Raw genomic sequence first — 12,171 nt, forward strand, 5'->3', positions numbered from 1 at the left:
CATCTGTCTACGATGGAGGTTTTGACTAAAGTGTGTATGGACGATTTCTCAAAGATGACCTCTTCACCCAACTAATTGCAATAGATCTCAATTGTCTTTTTTACTTTGTTTTAACTTTGATGAAGTGTGTATTAAGTGTAGATCATCCACGAACATGAGTGGCTTAATTTGAGGTTGTTGGGCTCTCCATCCTGAAGTTGTATATCCAACGTCCTACATAAAACACTACATAAGATAAAGAGGTACAGGAAAAGGAGCGACCTTGACCAAGTCCCCTCTCCGCCTCCGGTGTGAATCTTGAAGCATAATCAGATTACAGAAATGGGAAGAATAACATCTTTGTTGTGGAGACCAAGTCAAGAAACTCTGTTATATCTTGTCATATGCCTTGGCAAGACCGGGGTTAAGAATGGAACCTCCCTGTTTTCCTTTCATGTGGTAAAGTGCATTCATAGCTTCTCAAGCAATGATCACTCTATTGTCAAGAATTTGTTTACTTGGTGTGAATGCATTTTGATACATAGTGATTAGTTTATCCATTAGAGGTTTATGATCATGAGAGTGTTTATATTTAAAATAAGTGTTTATTCAAGTGCTTTTGTTCAAATAAGTATTTATTTGCATTTGATACCCATCTTTTTCAAGTATTTACTTTAAAGAATAAGCAGTTATTTTATATTGAGCGTTTGGTGATCTTTTTCTTCAATAAACATTTGTAATTCTTTTATCCTTCATTTTTTTTTTCAAAATTTCAAAATATGCTTTTAGTTTATGGGTGGTGGTCTCTGTGTGTGCCCTTTTATCACATGAAGCAAACACAGAAGAGTCATAATCAGAGGTTTCATTGCTTTCACAGGTAATTTGGGGATCAAAGAGGAAGTAATCGTATTTTCAGTGGCATTTTGAATCCTACGATAAAATAGGGCTAATAGCAATTAATAAACACTTATTTATATTTGACAATCGTCTTTTTTAAGTGCTTATTTCATATGCAGCAAACAACGAAGAGTCGTAATTATTGGTTTCGTTGCTTTCTCGGGTAATTTGGGGATCCAAGAGGAAGTAATCGTATTTTGTAGTGGCATTTTCATCGAACTTTCCGTCTGAAGCTTCTACGATAAAATGTGACGATGGCGCCACCCAAGAAAGTTTCCTCCACCCCCGGCCCCGCACCTCCTCTCACTTCTTCCGCCGGGAAGTAATAATGCGTCAGGAACCCATCAAATGACGAATCATCATAACCGTGTTTGTTTTCCGACAAGAACGTCAACGATTCTATCCTCTCGCATCTCCCTTCCCCACCCGCCATCGACATTGAACCCACCATCGTAGTCTTCGTGGCTACCATCATCCTCCCGGGCCGTACCTCCTCCGGTGCTATTAGAACCTAGTGGACATACCTAGCTACCGTAGCCTGAATCTGTGATGGGGTGAGGTCTCTGACCGAGGAAATATCCAGAGGTGTAGTTTTACAACGAGCATTTCAGTGGCATTTTCAACGGGCTATAGCTTCTTGAAATTTTCCTTCCTCAAACCACAACGTAAGATTTACGCAACAGAAATGTATAAGAAAGTAAGGAAATTTTGGTTTATCTTTCAATAAGAGCCTCACCTCTTGAACTTGGAATATCCAATTTCAGGTTTCGTTTGCGGGAGGTGGTTGGAACGAAGTTTGACCATAAGTAGCTGGGTCCATCTGTCTTGAGTAAACAGTGTTTTAGTAAATTTGATGATCTTGGTCGTTGTTTACAGTGCAACTTGTCAGTGGGATCTCTTGAAGCTATTACCTTATGTTATTCAATTACTCGGATTTGGTCTGGGTTGGTCTTGTTTTTTGGTTTCTCCCTACAAGATGGAGAATGTTTTGATTTTCTCTCTGTCCGTGGGTTGTTATTTGTTATCATTTGTCTTGTTGATGTTGAGTATAATTGAACCTGCTTTAGAAGCATTGAAAATGGGATTAAAATGCTAAGAGTTTTCATCTCCTCCCCCCCCCCCCCCTCTGTTTATTTTTTTTCCAATGATTTCTCTTGTTCATCATTGGTGTTATTCATTCTCACAAACTGAGGTGTTTCATACTCCAGTAACCATGACATTTACATGAATGTAATTCCCATTGGCTCTATACTTGAAATCTAGGTATTTCTTCCTCCCCTACGTTTCATATGTTTGAACTGATAATAAATGAATACTGTGGTTTAGTTCTTTTGCCAAAACTTTGGACACAAATTTGCTTTGTGAAGCATGTGATATAACATACTGCGAGATGCACAGAAACTGAGGGGAGATGCTCCAAATAGATATGGTTCAAGAGGCAGCTTACACTAAGAAGTAAGAATATGTCGTGTTGCTTTGTAATGCAAAACTCAGGTTCTGCAGCCTTTCCTTCTTCTTTCTGTCATTTCCCCCCTCCATATGCTCCCTCGAATTTTAAGAAAAGACTCAAGCACCTTATTTCTCTCTCCAACTCATAAGAGTTCTGTAGTTTAGTGTAATCCTCCAAGTTTTAAGCCAGTTTCAACTTGATAACCTCCATAAGAGAACTACAATTTGCAAACCAACTGTAATTGAATTTCTAGATTGATTGTACATGGATATATCATATAAAATTTTTATACGATGATGATTCACAAAATAAGTATTAAAAATTTTCTTAAGAGTTTAGAATTGTTTTATGGATACTCCAATCTACTGCTTTAAAATTGGCTATTTGATCTGGAGCTCATCCCTATCAGCTCTTCTCTCAGGGTGTTTTTCTTGTACTCAATGCTCCATGTGTGCAAATGCAATGCTAAATTGCTAATTACATCCAATTCCTTTGTGAGTGTGGTGATCCCCTGCCAAATCAATAATGAATACTGGTACTTGGGAGAAGCTCCAGTTGCCTCCAGTTTTTGTTGGAACATGTAGCTGTACCTTTGGGCCTTAGACTGTATTTTCCATGCTGCTCTACCTAACTTTTCTATTGCAGCTTCTTTCTCCTACTCTATGCAAACTTAGAGCTGGTCTAAGTTGGATTAGAACAGAACTGAAACTCACAAATATTGGTGTACTCTTTATTGCTTGTCACCTAACTGTATTTTCCATGCTGCTCTACCTAACTTTTCTATTGAAGCACTCTTTAAACAGATGGAAGAAAATCTAAAAGATGATGATCTATCTGTGGATGACAATTATGAAGAGATAAGTGAGGAAAACCTTGCAAGACTCGAACTTGAGTTGTAAGAGGCACTTGGGGGTGATGATGAGTTTTCAGGAATTCTTAACTCAATTCAAGATAGTACAGAAAATGATGTTGAGTCTGATGAGGAGGGGGAAGAAGGAGAAGAAGAGGAATCATTAAAGCGTAAAAATTGCCACTTAGACGGTTGGTTTAGCTTTAAAGGCTGGTTACTGGGGTAAGTTTGCTTTTATATTGATCTATGTACTAGTCAAGAATAATGTGTTTTGGTGTTCAGCGTTCAAAATTACACACATTGGTGCCAACTGTAGCTGTGTCAGAGAACTGATGACCTGGGACCTCCATACAGTTGCATGAAAAACACAAAGACTCTGTCAACCAGATAGGCGTTCTCCTTTCAACATGGCTGCATAGTGTATCTTTGAAAGTTAATACAATTACACTGACCCCATATAGTTGGGACAAAGTGTAGATGAATTGAGTTGGCTCTGCCATTGAGTGGCTACCCACACCTCTAAGATATCTGAAGCCAATGGTTAAAGAAATCAGATGATATGGACCATTCAATCTATAAGACAAAGAATCACACGGACACACATTCACACATGCTTTTCTGCATGTATTTCTGTAACACAAATACACAAAAAGGTTTCCTAATTGAGTCAAGTAGGGAGCTTCCCTACATTTCCATAAACACAAACGCATAGGAAAAAAAAGGTTTTCTAATTGGGTTGAGTAGGGAGCTTACCTATACTTCCTACTCCTTTTTAGTCATGTGGAAAAATCCTATGGCCAATCCATACTGTTCATCAAATAGGGGTCTCTCTAGATTGGCAATGTGTTGAATCCTAGAGTCTACTCTATCCCTATTCCAACCTTGAATTGGAGTTTTGTTTGATAAATAATGGACTTTTAATTTTTTCAATTATTTTTATTTAAAAGTTTCCTACAAAAGAGTCCTTATCTAGAACAATGTTTTAAAAGTTGTGGGATGCATACGCCTAGAGGTGCACCTCCAGGCGAGGCCCCCAAAATGCCCTAAGGTGCAGGCCTGAGGCACTGACACTTCTGAGGTGTACGCCTCATATGCTCTTTTCATGAGGCGTGCTAGAGGCATACGCCTCATGCACTCCTCATAAAAAAAGACAAAAGAAAGAAAAAAGAAAAAAAGGGAAAGGGAAAGGGAAGGGAAAGAAAAAGAAAGAAAAGGGAAGAAAAAAAAAGAAAAGGGAAGGGAAGAATAGGTTAGTGGAAATTTCAACTAGTGATATTCATCTTCATTCTTTTTAGTATAAAAGATTTTTATTAAAAATAAAGAAAAATGAGATCCCCCTTCCTCTTCTTCCTCCTCCTCCTCCCCCTCATAAGGAGGCTTACGCCTCTTATGTTCTAAACTATACGCCTCACGCCTCTAGGTAGTGGAACGCCTCGCATCACACCTCCGCATTCTAAAACATTGATCTAGAACACATGATGCTGTTTTTTGCATTGAAATATTTTGCATGAATTAAGGTTCAAAATATCGATTCGCCTGATACGCCTCAAAATATCAATACGCCCGATACGCCGGTATGGGCGTATCAGGCGAATCGATACCCTTTTTTATATGTTTTTCTTTTTTTTTCTGCAACCGGTTCAGGGGGGCCAGTTTAGGTCTCCTCCATCCCCTGGACCAGTCAGACCCCCGATACACCCACTGTAGGGGCGTACCAGAGGGGTGCCGGAACAATGTGTATCAGCCGATACGCGTCGATACTTTGAACCGTGGCATGAATTTGGGATGATGAGAGGAATTCAGGGATTCCTTTTGAGTTCTAACTATCTTCCCATATTTTAGAGTTTTTGGATAATTTAGATTCACTAAACAACCTAGAATAGCTGAACAACTTGGCTTCCAACATTTGGAGGTGGAAGGGAATTCTAAGGTAGTAATATCCTGGATGAGCAATAACAGTTAAGGTGTTTGGTCATACAGTCAAACTTTAAGGGAGATTGGCAGTGGCAGCCTAGCTAAGGAATTGGGAGCAACTTTTAGGTAGGTTAAGAGATCTGCCAATGGAATGGCTGATGCATTGGCTAAGCAGGGTGTTCAAAGGGAACAGTTGTTTTGGGCAAAATTGTAATGTAATCTGGGGGGTCTCTAATGGATGGGGAAATGATTCCCCTATACTATAATGTATTGCTTGTAAATGTAACATAAATTGAAGTTAATAAATTTCTGTTATTGATACCCAATATATCCTCCCATAGTTGCTTTAGCCATTGCTCAGCTTTCAAGACAATAGCCATCTTATATTATATATGACAAATGGATAAGTTTTTCTTGCCTTTGTTCTTTATAGGAAATTCAAGGAAATTAAGGGCTGTTATTTAGGGGGGGGGGGCAGTGCAATAAATGGTGGGATGTGAAGCTGAGGTCAACAAGGATAATATAGACAAAGCTAATCAGTAAAAAATACAATATGGAAAGAGCTATTCTAAAAGTTAACCAAATGGATAACTATGCTATCCAGACAAGTCATGGATATGTAACTTACACTGAAAATTGAAATATCCTACACAGATACACAAGCTGGTGTTCCGGTTTGAGGTGTCTGAATAGCACCACTATAGGTTAATCTTCCATGCGGTGCAATATCCATGTTGCAGAAGGATTAGAAACTGCTCAATAGGATATCATGCATGACTGAAACAATCATCAGGTAGTGTTTTACTGACTTCATGCATCTTACATGTTGAAGCAGCTAGCAAGTGTACAGCAGGCTTGTTACATCATGGGCTAGGGACAACTTGCATTTCTTTTTGTAGTTATCTGATAATTTGGGGAAATATGTTTCTGAAGCTTTGATTTATAAGGATTAGGGTAGAAGATTAATGGTTCACAATTTACTGCCTTTAGTCAAAAACAAGAAAAATTTTCTCCCACCCTAGTCTCAATGCTGTTGACACTTCTTGTGGCTTGTGTGGACAGCAGCCTGAAACTACTAACCATCTGTTTTTATATTGTCCAGTTTCTGCTGAGGTGTGGTCTCGCTTTTTTACTGCTGTGGGTATCTCCTGGGCTATGCCGAAGTCTGTTAAAGAGCTCTTATGTTGTTGGAAGATTAGGGGTCTGAAGGAAAAAAGGAAAGTTGGTGTGGAAGACAATCCCAGCAGCTGTACTCTGGTCCATTTGGACTGAAAGGAATAACAGAATATTCTGTAACAAAAAGTAAAAGTCCAGATGAAATTGTGCAGTATGCAGTCAGTAAATCAGTTTCTTGGGTTGCTGTTAATCCAGTATTTAACCATACAAATGTATTCCAGCAACTCAGGACTCAATCCTTTGGTGTCTGTAGCTCTTGTTGTTTTCTGGCCAGTCCTTTTGTGGACTGACTATGTCTGTAGCTTCTTTCAATATTCAATAAAATTACTTTACCTTTAAAAAAAATGGTAATAATTCATAAATCACTTGTCCTTTGTTATGTGGACAAACTCGTAGTTTTGTCATCCAGTTTTCCTCGCTATGATTTTATAGTTTCTAAAAGTCCATTCTTCTTTTTTATTGCAGATAAAAAATCTTGCAGCCGAGATTTGTCTTGATAGGGTTGTGGTCCTTGAATTGTTTCATTATCCCCCTCCAAATCTTCTATTGATGTCTTCTGCTTTGTTATGGGCTCGAGCGTAGGATCGCGTCATGGGTCGCTCCCCCGCAGGAACCTCAGATCTTTCCTTGCCCTTGGCCTTGCGTACAGGCCCTATTTTGATTATCTCGTGGGTGATTTGTCCAAGAGATCACCCAACTCTCCTTTACTCTCTTTCTTGGCTGAATATTCGATATCCTCATTCAATAATGGTGTCTCCTTAAATAGGAGATTACAAGAGTCCTAATCTTAGGGAGTCTCCTTGCTGAATAGGGAGACTTCCAATTCTATCTTGCTAAGGATAAGATAAACTAATCCTAATCTGATAACAAGATAAACTAATCCTAATCTGATAATAAGATAAACTAATCCTAATCTGATAACTTACTAACAAGATAAGATAAGAGCAATAGAATAAGATAAGAACAAGCAAGATGATCTAATCTAGTCTGGCGGTGGGTCAGGTTCCTGTTGCTGCCGGCGGTGATGGTACGTCTTTCCGAGGAATGCGTCCATAACTTGCTTTGTCAGATAAGGTTGTACCAGCAACCTCAGTGCCAGAAACCAATCCCGTGGATCCTTCTGAAGGAACAAGAATTGATGCTGCAGAACCTGAGCCCAAGGCAAAATTGCCAGTCCCATATCATGCAAAGCAGATGGTCTATGCATATGAGGCTGAAGAAAGTGCAAACTGAAACTCATGAAAGAGTTTATAGTGGGACAAAGCGTTCCACAGTAATTTTTTTTTTTCAGTTTCATATGCAATGTGCATTAGACAAATTCTGTTCAGTACAGGAGTATGCAACCAGAATGGTATTATTCTTATGAGATAATTACTTATTTAGATGAATCTTTAGCTTTTCCAAGCTATTTGCTTACAAACCATTAAAACTCAGTACTTATTTGGGAACAAATATCATTTTTTTTTTCAAATGTGATTATACCATTCCAATTGAGGGGGGTGTTTTCAAATTAGACTCTGAGATTGCATTCTTTTCTTTCCCTTATTACTAAGTAACTTTTTCCCAAGAGGCCATTAGATGGGGGAAAGTTATGAGAGAAGATTATGGCTGTTCTCAGATAAGCTAAACAAGAATTTCTTCTGGGCTCCTGCACATCAAATCCAAGATGGATGCTAGGGACTTAAATACCATTGCAGATGGATTAGTGCGATTGAGGGTCAATAAGGGGAGACCTCATGCATAGTGTTCTTTTTGTAAGTTTTGATGGTTTTTTTTATTTGCTTTTTTCTAATCATGTATATCCTCCTTTTCTTTTGTTTATATTTAATGAATATTTTCAATTGTCACTGACTCATTGTTAAAGAATTATTTTTTTTAATAGATATTATGGAACAAATGCACACTTTCTTACCCATCTATCTGTACACATGCACATATATACTGTGTTTTGATTGGTCGTGGATATGATTGCTTCTACTCTTCTAACAGTTGCTGTTAGACTAAGTTTTATACTGAATTCTTAGTTGAATATTTAATAAGGTAAATTACAAAGACCCCCCTGTACTTTAATTTTCAACAAATCCCCCCCTGAACTTTTATGTTGCAAAAAATACCCCGTCAGCCATTAAGTCAGACGATGGAAAGCATTAAATTACCAAAATACCCCACTAAACTTTCTCTATTTTCTTTTTCTTGCCCATTTTCTCTTAAAACCTAACTGACCCAAAAATACCTTCATTGCTTCTCACAGGGAAATGTTTCTGCCATCTCACCAGTGACCGTCGCCAGAATGGAACTCCATTGCATTCTAAGTTCTTGAATTCTATGATGGGTGTTCCATCTACAGAAAAGATGATGTGTTGGGGGTTCCAAAAGATGGAATCAAGTGTGGAAGTCTGCTGTAGGATCGAACAAGAGATAGAATTGTTGTTCCCTGTTTCTCTTTAATTTAATGAATAAATTTGTGTTGATGATCAAAAAATTATATGGGTCACCGCTCAGGTTGCCAAGGAATTTGGAGTCAATCTCGTCATGGGTTTGCTCTTGAGATGATAAGTAGTAAACTGTGACTGTTCTGGCTAAGTTTCAAGGGGCGCGCTTGAGCTGCATGTCTATCTTACCAAAGAAGTACTCGTTCTTGGATTGGAAGCCAGAGCCAGAGGCCTTGTCAAGGGACAGAGTCAGAAGCTCCCCATTGTTGAATATCTTTGTTCAACAACCGCCCCATGTGATGTTGAAATCTTGGTCAAAATTACTAGCAGGAGAGCAATAGCCAAAGAGCTCAAAACCAGAGAAGACAATGCCTGCTTCTCTTCCGTGGTAGAGGTTCCTGATCACATGGAGGTTGAGAATGAAAAGCCAAAGCACAGTGTGAGAAAGGCACCAAGCTCTATGCCTCCTGAGGTTTCAGATCAATGCATGAGTAAATCTTCTGAGAAAACAAAGAAAGATACAATGGTTCCAGAGTCCAAAAAGCTGGATGTAGAAACAAGCCCGAAACCATTGACACCAGATGGACCAACATCTGTACTAAACAATGATCATCCTGTGGTTGAGTTAGAACTTTTACAGAGCAACAGGAAAGATGAGAATGTTCATCTGACAAATGAGCACTTAATCTCTAAAGAGGAACCAGCTAACAATAAGAACCGGGAAACTAGCAGGAGAGCCTCTTTCCTAGCAAAGCAGGATTACCCAGAGAATGGCTTAAAGAATAGCAACAACTGAATCTGCCAAGGCAAAGGTCAGGGCACAAGGTTCCCCAAGGTTTGGTCATAATGGGGCTGAGAAGAATGGGTTCACCAAGTGGCATTCTCTACCATCCTCCACTAATGGAAAACTGAGTTCAGTGTCACCTCGGACACGAGCTGGTTCAAGCAAGTGGAAAAGGGGGAGTTAGAAGTGACAGATCACTATTATCTTCTAGAGATGGTAATGGTAAGCGTCGTTTAACCTAATGGAAATTGCCTTTGTCATGAACTTGGTTTCTTTCTGGATTGTGCTTCTAATCAGTGTATTAGAAAGCATTGAAGGTGAATGCCTGGAGGTGCCCAAGCGTGCACTTGGAAGATGCCCGGACGCATACTGTGTAGAGATGCAGAAACACGAGGCATACATCTCTAGTACAAAGGTGCAAGGAAAGGCGTAATCCCTCCATTACGTTTTATGATGATTTTATAAATTAATGAAAAGCGTAAAATAAATTAGAAAAGGGTAGTTTGGGTATTTAGAAAATTTTAAACAACCAGATAATAATCTTTTTCGAAGTTAACTGAAGGAACGTTAATGGAGGGGAGTGTTTGTCTAATGGCTAAAGTTCAGGGGGGCTTTTGTCACAAATTCAAGTACTGGAGATCTTTGTCACTGACCCCATAGTACAGGGGGAGCCTTTGTAATTTACCCTATTTAATATTGTGCTCTTTGCATGGATGAATTCTAAATCCTTTAAGTTTTTTGTCCAACATTTCTAATATTTTGTTTAATTGTTAGTTTTAATGTTAAAATAATCACTCTACTATTAGGGGTGGCAACTTTTCCTGTAAAACCAGGGCCCCACCTTGCCCCTAACCTTAAATGGGGACAAGGTGGGGATGGAGAAAATATTTTTGCCCCAAACCAGAGACAAAGTAGTAGGGACGGATTTTGTATATAATTCTCCGAACTCAATGGTAAATTAGTAAAATAGCTCTAGATTTAAGATTGGTTTTTAAAATTTCTCCAAGATTTTCCTAAATTCTTAAAATCTTAGGATCCTATAATTTTATTTCTAAAGTATTTCCTAAGTGTCGTAAATCAATTCCTAAAATATTCCCAAATTTCCATAATTTTTAGGTAATTACTTCGGAGTGGGAAAAATCCAGAAATTCCTTGGGGAGTGAGTGCCCCACACTGCCAATAGGGATGGGGCAGGACGAGGAGGGGGTGCCCCGCCCGGTGGCCATTTCTAACTAGTAACTACTATGGTGGATTTTTTAGGCAGAAAAATTCTAGTAACTTAAGTATGAGCTATTATTACTTTGATCAATCTATTTGTTAATGGTATGTCTACTGAGAAGATCGTTATGTTTGGAAATATAAACCCAACCTTTTGGATAGAATTTTCGAGGTTTGTTCTGGTCCTTATTCACTTATTCTGTGTGGTCAATCCCTTCCATATATTTGTACTTTCATACCAAACCGACTTATCACTAACTTACCTACCTAATGTAAAAGATACAGTTAAACATCTACTTTTAGGATGTGATATATCACATATTTGCATTCATGCATCTTGACATTCATGTATGAGCACAATTTAACATTTCTTCTGTTAAAGTATTTATTGTTTGTAAATGTATATTTGCAGAATGCCATGATCATCAGCATGGTGCATGTCACCAACCTGCCACGCAAGAGAGTGGTGAAATGGTTTGAACTTTGAAGATAGACATGCAGAAGATGGGGTTCCTGATCACCACCTGCCGTTCCAGCTGTTTACTCCTGAGACGGTCTTTACTAGTTAACTAAAATACTGTAAAATCTGTTCTAATGTGCTTTTTGGTACATTACTTTTGTGAGTATGGTGTACCTTTTGCTCCCATTGCTTGGTAAAATGGTTAAGTACTGGGATAACAAGCATGAGAACATGGAATCTGAGTCCGAGGAGGAGTCATTTCATGCAAGAAAATGCGAAGGTTAGGTTAGTATACATCAGTCAACTCCTCTCAAGACGAGTAACATTTGGTAATGGCCTTTTTTTTAAGATATTACCAAGTTGGAGCTCAAAATTCTTAGGCCATCTTGTCTATTTCCAAGATAATGATTCTGATTTGGACACTTCACGTTGGATATTGGGTGCTAGGATACTGGTCTAAATAAAAGGAACTTCATTAGAAAACTTATGATCCACCCTTGCCCTCTGAATATAATAAGCAAATTGAACAAGTTAATAATCTAAAAACCTAGAATATGCCAAAGAATAAGTTAAGAAACAGCAACCAATGCGATACTGAAGTCAACCAAACTATTTGTTCAAGAAGAGGGTTTCATTTCCTTTTTTTTTTTTTGTTCATTTTGATGACCGTCACATACTGGACCAGTGGACTTTGTTCTATTGTTCCAATAAGAGCCTTAATAGCTCTTCTTATTTGGCATTGTATCTAACTAATTAATAATGAGTAGTTGTAGGAAAGACCATTCCAATTTCCAAGGGATGGCAACTGTTTGTTAATGCAGGTGTTATGAAATGAAGGTATGGAATGGAGAATGGACCCGTCCACAGATGACAGACCATAGAGTTTGGTTTCAGATAATTATCTCGTTATCTGGATCACTATTTCTTCTGTGATGACCCATACCCATTTTTCAGTTTTCTATGATGTTCTGGCATTATTTCTGTAATATCTAATAAATCTGGAAATTTAAT

At 38.4% G+C, this 12,171-nt stretch overlaps 1 long non-coding RNA gene across 4 annotated transcripts; it reads left to right on the plus strand.

The window, feature by feature from the left end:
* Window positions 1–446: 446 nt before the first annotated feature.
* On the plus strand, window positions 447–11,643 carry LOC148869355 (uncharacterized). 4 transcript variants are annotated; one of them, XR_016106597.1, is made up of 6 exons: window positions 448–856; window positions 996–1,541; window positions 1,641–3,398; window positions 6,193–8,020; window positions 8,518–9,897; window positions 11,113–11,643. It is a non-coding gene; the product is annotated as an uncharacterized LOC148869355 (long non-coding RNA). The 4 variants fall into 4 exon arrangements; XR_016106598.1 differs by lacking the exon at window positions 11,113–11,643 and having other exon boundaries at window positions 8,518–9,704; window positions 9,800–10,228; XR_016106595.1 differs by lacking the exon at window positions 11,113–11,643 and having other exon boundaries at window positions 447–856; window positions 8,518–10,228.
* Window positions 11,644–12,171: the final 528 nt, after the last annotated feature.

This window comes from Nelumbo lutea, chromosome 2 (genome assembly GCF_056320005.1).
Source record: "Nelumbo lutea isolate HS-2025 chromosome 2, American lotus-T2T, whole genome shotgun sequence".
In the NCBI taxonomy this organism is placed as follows: domain Eukaryota; kingdom Viridiplantae; phylum Streptophyta; class Magnoliopsida; order Proteales; family Nelumbonaceae; genus Nelumbo; species Nelumbo lutea.